We start from the raw sequence: 7,025 nt of genomic DNA, 5'->3' as shown, positions 1-7,025 counted from the left end.
AAGCTACACTTCACTATGGCAGGGGGCGTGGCTAGAAACTAACCACTCCAGGGCCGCCTTGGGCCCCACGTGACACGCCTCAGCGACCAATCCGCCGTCAGAGCATCCTCCGGGAGATGAGGGCAGAACTGTGAGAGAGGGAAGTAAAAGGCGGCGGACCTCACAGGCGGCTTTTTGCCCTTACCGGAAATGCCTAATAGGGAAATCCTCCGGCTAAGAACGCGTCCTTGATTTAAATTGTTCCTGTTCAAATTGTTCCCTCGCAGTAGTTTTTCTATCTGTTTTTTCTCCTTGCTGCTATTCTGGTGTTGTAGGAGATTCTTTTGGGGACACTTGTGGATCCTGGACAGAATAATAGAGTTGGAAGAGACCACCTGGGCCATCTAGTCCATCCCCTTTCTAACATGCACGCAAAGCACAATCAAAGTACCCCTGACAGATGGCCATCCAGCCTCTGTTTGAGTTTCCAAGGACCTTTATTTTAAACCAGAAAAGAACCCCTCTTTGTAAAGTATCTCTTTGGATTGCTGTGAATCTTTCAAGCTGTATGGCCAAGTTCCAGAAGCTTTTTCTCCTGATGTTTCGCCCACATCTATGGTAGGCATCCTCAGAGGTTGTGAGGTCTGTTGGAAACTAGGCAAGTGGGGTTTATATATCTGTGGAAGCTTCTGGAACATGGCCATACAGACCAAAAGACTCACAGCAACCCAGTGATTCCGGCCATGAAAGCCTTCAACAACACGGTGAATAATCTCTTTGTTTTAGCTTCAGGCTTCAAGCGAGAACAAAGCCAGAGTTTTGCAGCTCCAGTCCTGGCAGTAAGGAATAACAAAAGAGAAGCCTCCAAACAAACCCAGTTCTTTTCAGAAATAGTTTGACCGGTTATACAGCTTCTGGTGATTTCTAGTTAAGACTGTTAAAAGAGCAGATGCTTTCTATGAAAATGTCTCACTTGCTTAAGTTACCACATAGGTCTGTTGAGTCAAGGACAGGCTTTGGGTTTGAGAGGATGGATTTTGCAAAGAGCCATGTATATGCTGAAGGTAACTTTCTTTCACATGTGGTGGTCCTGTACAAAAGCAAGAGAATTCTGGGGCAAGGTACAAAAAACTCTGCAAGATATTTTTCATTCAAAGCTACAATTGGAGCCCAAATTATTTTTATTGGGAGTGTCAAATATAGTAGAGTCTCGCTTATCCAACGTAAACAGGCCGGCAGAACGTTGGATAAGCGAATATGTTGGATAATAAGGAGAGATTAAGGAAAAGCCTATTAAACATCAAATTAGGTTATGATTTTACAAATTAAGCACCAAAACATCGTGTTATACAACAAAATTGACAGAAAAAGTAGTTCAATATGCAGTAATGCTATGTAGTAATTACTGTATTTACGAATTTAGCACCAAAATATCATGATGTATTGAAAACATTGACTACAAGAATGCGTTGGATAATCCAGAATGTTGGATAAGCGAGTGTTGGATAAGTGAGACTCTACTGTAATGAAATAAAATCATTGAACTGCAAGGTATTGCATTTTTTTTCGTGTCAGGAGCAACTTGAGTCGCTTCTGGAGTGAGAGAATTGGCCGTCTGCAAGAACATTGCCCAGGGGACGCCCGGATGTTTTGATGTTTTTACCATCCTTGTGGGAGGCTTCTCTCATGTCCCTGCATGGAGCTGGAGCTAATAGAGGGAGCTCCTCTGCGCTCTCCCCGGGTGGGATTCGAACCTGGCAGTCTTCAGGTCAGCAACACAACCTTCAAGTCACAAGACTTTAATCCACTACGCCACTATAAGATCATAGCAGCAAGAACAGTATACACACCGTTCTGGAAGAAGGCAGACTTCCCAACAATAAAAGAATGGATAGTCAAAGTCTTTAAAACAGCAAAAATTGACAAATTAGCAATGATGAACAACGGAAAAAACACACAAACAAACTTTATCAAGGACTGGGAACTATTTCTAAACTATGTAAAAAAAAGAAGGAAACGTTTTTATAGAAGGCTTCATAATTTAACCTATTAGAATCTCTGTAGGGACAAATAGAAAAACAATGTGATAGGAAGAAGAACTGAATTATATATGAATGTCTCCCAACCCAAGGGATGGGAAGTCACTAAATTGGGACAAGCAGGAGGAGGGGAGAGCATAACTAAAAATGAATATCGTATAGATGTTAGGAATTATTGTATTGGTTCATGCATATATATACACATATATATAAATAATATAAATATATAAATATACATATATATAAATATGTAAATTGAAAATAAAAAATAATAATACTCAAAATATTGTTAAGTGCAACATGAATTACAGCATTAAAATACTGTATAAACCATTAAAATGCTGTCTAAATCAATGGCAAGATGCCTCCTTAGGATACTATTTAAAATACCATATGGACTGGCTCTTACATAGTTAAAAACCAAGTAAAATTCAGTAATATTAAAACGTGGGCAAGAAACACTTTGGATATAGACAACCACACTACGTATCACCGAAGGCTTTAATGGCTGGAATTACTGGGTTGCTGTGAGTTTTTACATTAAGATTAAGGCCCCTTCTACACAGCCATATACAATCCAGATTATCTGCTTTGAACAGGATTATCTGGTAGTGTAGACTTGGATAATCCAGCTCAAAGCAGATAATGTGGAATATCTGCCTTGATATTCTGGATTATATGGCAGTGTAGAAGGGTCCTAGGTAAAGGCACTGCCAGAACAGTTGACTGCTATATCAGAAATTACCCAGTTTTTCAATCTAAAGGACAGTTTTAACAGAACATGTGCTATTGGGAGGAAAGGGTCCCTCCCAATTTAGTCCCATCTGCAGATCTGATCAGCACGCGTTCTATTCCTTCATCCAAGTCATTGAAAAAAGCACTGTACATGTGAAAGAGATACTGGAGTCTTAGAAGACCATAAGTTGAACATGGCCATCCAGCATTTGCAATAATAATAATAATAATACAAATCAAAGCACCCCCCCCCCAACAGATGGACATCCAGCCTTTGCAAACATAATAATAAAATTATTATTTGGGCCAAATTGTTGATTTCATACATATTTCCTAACACGTAGGCACTACTTTATTTGGGGGCAAACTGTTGCACAACAAACGTCTCATGATCAGAGTAATCATACAGAATTCAAATGCAAAGACCAGCAAGTTATATAAAGTTCAAGTAGAAATTTTTGCACTGCTGATTAAGCTCCTACAAAAGCACCCCAAAAATATAGTCATCCAGCCTTTGCAATAATAATAATACAAATCAAAGCACCCCCAAGAGATGTTCATCCAGCCTTTGCAATAAAAATAAGAATACAAATCAAAGCACCCCAACAGATGACCATCCAGCCTTTGCAATAATAATAATAATAATAATAATAATAATAATAATAATAATAATAATAATAATTTGGGTCATGCCTTTGATTTCATTCATATTTCCTAACACATAGGCACTACTTTATTTGGGGCAAGCTCTTGTACAACAAATGTTTCATGATCATAAGAGCTATACAGAATTCGAATGCAAAGATCAGCAAGTTATACGGAGTTCAAGTGCAAAGATGAGTAAGTTATACACAGTTCAAGTAGAAATTTTTGCAATGCTGATTCAGCTCCTACAAAAGCACCCTAACATATGGTCATCCAGCCTTTGCAATGACGACGACAATAATGATCAAATCCAGGATCACTTGGAGACAAATAACATCTTGCCAGTAGAACAAATAGGTGATAAAAGAAGTAAGGGCATGAAAGATCAGCTTCTGAATGAAAAATGATACTGGAGAATTGCAAAAGCTGCAAAACAAACCTCTATACAACTTAGATTGATTCCAAAAAAAGCATTCTACTCACTGCCACATAGTTGATCATCAAATGTCTGGATGTCATTGGGGTTTGCGAAAATATTAGAAAGTTCACTGAGAATGCAATTAAACAACTGAAAAATGAGTTGTTTGTGGGTGATGAAAGCCATGGAAATGTTAGTATCAAGAGAGTAATTTTCCAGGGCAACTCACTGTCACCACTGTTGTTCATCATTGCAATGATCCCACCGTTAGTAACTGTACAGAAAACAAACCTGGGCTACCAAACAGCAAGAAATTCACCAAAAAAAAATCCCACTTGTTGTACATGCAGGATCTAAATCTTTACGGAAAATCAGAAAAGGAAATCCAGTCACTGACCAATACAGTCAGAATCTTCAGCACTGACATCCCTATGGAGTTTGGCCTAGACAAATGTGCCACAGTGGCATTAAAGAAAGAGAAAATTACTCATAGAGATGCCACATGGACAAACCATAAAATGCAATCAGCTTGAAGCCTATAAATATCTGGGCATACTACAGTTGGACAAATCAAGCATGGGCATGTCAAAAATGTGGTCAGCAAAGAATATATCCAAAGAGTCAGAAAGGTTTTGAAGAGCAAATTAAACGGTGGAAATATGATCAAGGCTATCAACCCCTGGGCCATCCCTGCCAGATACACTGCTGGAATTGTGAACTGGACACAAACAGAGCTGGATTATATGGACAGAAAAACAAGGAAACTGATAACAATACACTGCTCATTAAACCCATGTAGTAATGTCGACAGACTTTGCCTGCCCAGAAAATCAAGAGGCAGAGGGATTCTGTAAGTGAAACAAATAGTAGAAAAAGAGAAATACACACTGGCTGATTACAGGAAAGAGAGTCAAGAACCAACATTGATGGAAGTCAAGACAAAAAAACTGCTTAAAGTGAAAAAGACAAAGAATGAATACCGTAAAAATACAATGCAGAGTAGAAGAGAAAACTGGCAAAAGAAGGCTCTCCATGGACAGTTCCTGGGAAAATTTGAGAGCAAAACTGACAAGGAAAAAACATGGATGTGGCTCACAAATGGGACTTGGAAAAAAGGAGACTTGGGCCTGATACTTGCAGCCCAAGAACAAGCCATTAGAACAAATGCCATCAAAGCCAGAACTGAAAATGCAACGAGAGATCCCAAGTGTAGACTCTGCAAGGAAGCAGATGAAACAATAGATCTCATCCTCAGCTGCTGCAAGAAGATCACGCAGACGGATTACAAGCAGAGACATAACACTGTTGTTCAGATGATTCATTGGAACTTGTGCCACAAATACTATCTGCCTGTGACAAAGAACTGATGGGATCGCAAACCTGGAAAAGTTACAGGAAATGACCATGTCATGAATAAGATATTAGAAATTATGAATACAGAGAAATTAACATACCTGCTGAAGAATAGCCAAGGCCGCCCAAGAAAGGAAACTGACTGGGAATTGGTTAAAAATTACTTAAGAGAGGAAAAAATAAGAATTATCATATGAGATCCAAGTATGCAAAACTAAAAACTGAGCCTTACAATAGGAGAATAGGAGCGGAATGAACTACCAGAATAAATCTGAGGAGTTATGAAGAAAAAAGAACCTTAACGTCACCATGCAATAGATGGAAGTCGATTTTAGTATTATTTCTTTTGGTTTCTCTTTTTCTTTTTTCTTTCCTTTTTCTTTTTTGGTTTCTCTCTCTCTCTCTTTCCTTTCTTTTTCACATTTTCAACCCTGCTCTCAATTTTGCATTTTACTGTATTATATGTCCATGTCTATGTCATTGTTGATTTGAAAAAGCTTGAATATTTTTTTTAAAAAAGGAAATTTATTATTTATTTATTTGCTACATTTATAGTTATATATATGTGTGTGTGTGTGTGTGTGTGTGTGTGTGTATATGTGTGTGTTTATATATGTATATATATATATGTATACAATATAATTTACAATAATATATAATGATTATAACATATTGTATATACATATAATATTCATAATATTATATTGTAATACAATATAATACTAATAATACAATATAATAATATTAATTATATATATTTTACCTGTAATATTACTAATAATATTACAATATATTGATACAGTACAATATAGTAATTTATTACCAGTATTGTACTATGCTAATATAAGATTGTATGTAAATTTAATTTGTAAATCTGAGTCCCCTTCGGGGTGAGAAAGGCGGTATATAAATGTAGCAAATAAATAAAAAAAGGAAATGACCATATCAAACTACTCTGGGACTTCTGAATCCAGACTGACAGTTTTGGAGCACAAGACTCCTGACCTCACGATCATGTTAAAAAACAAAGTGTGGATTGTTGATGTTGCAATCCCAGGTGACAGCAGGATTGACGAGAAGCAACTGGAAAAACTGACACAATAAAGGGACTTGAAGATCGAACTGCAAAGACTCTGGCATAAGCCAGTCAAGGTGGTCCCAGTGGTGATTGGTCCACTGGGTGCAAGGGCTAAAGGCCTTGGCCAGTACTTAAACATAATTGGCACTGACAAAATTACCATCTGTCAGCTGCAAAAGGCCACTCAACTTGGATCTGCATGCATTATTTGCCGATACATCACATAGTCCTAGACAATTGGGAAGTGTCCAATGTGGGATCCAATACAACAGCCAGCAGAGTGATATTGCTTGCTACGTATGTCCTACTCACCTTGTTGTGAATCAAATAATAATAATACAAAACAAAGTACCCCAACAGATGGCCATCCAGCCTTTGCAATAACAATAACAATAATAATAACAACCCAAGGAGCCACACAATCCAGCCTCCTTCTGCCTTGCAGCAAAAGCACAAATACCTTTCTAAAGACATGACGTCATGAGAAAGGAACGTTAACTTCAGGTGACAGTTTCCCCTGGCGGGTGACGTCACTAACTCCCCCTCCCCTCCCCGTCCCTCGCGCCAGCCGCTCGGTTTCCACGGCAACCGCGCGAGGCCACTGCTGGCCGACGCAGCCGTTAGCGATGGCTTGATTGACAGCCGCGTTCGTTGGCTTCCCTTCAATGGGGGGCGCGCTGGGGGTGTGTTGAGGGAGAGACAGGGCGCCGGCTCGCTCTCGGCCTATCAAGAGGCGAGTGGGCGGAGCTCAGTCACGGTGCCGGCTCGCCTCGGCCTA

The sequence above is a fragment of the Anolis carolinensis genome, chromosome 1 (genome assembly GCF_035594765.1).
Source record: "Anolis carolinensis isolate JA03-04 chromosome 1, rAnoCar3.1.pri, whole genome shotgun sequence".
NCBI lineage: Eukaryota > Metazoa > Chordata > Lepidosauria > Squamata > Dactyloidae > Anolis > Anolis carolinensis.
This window is presented reverse-complemented; position numbering follows the sequence as displayed.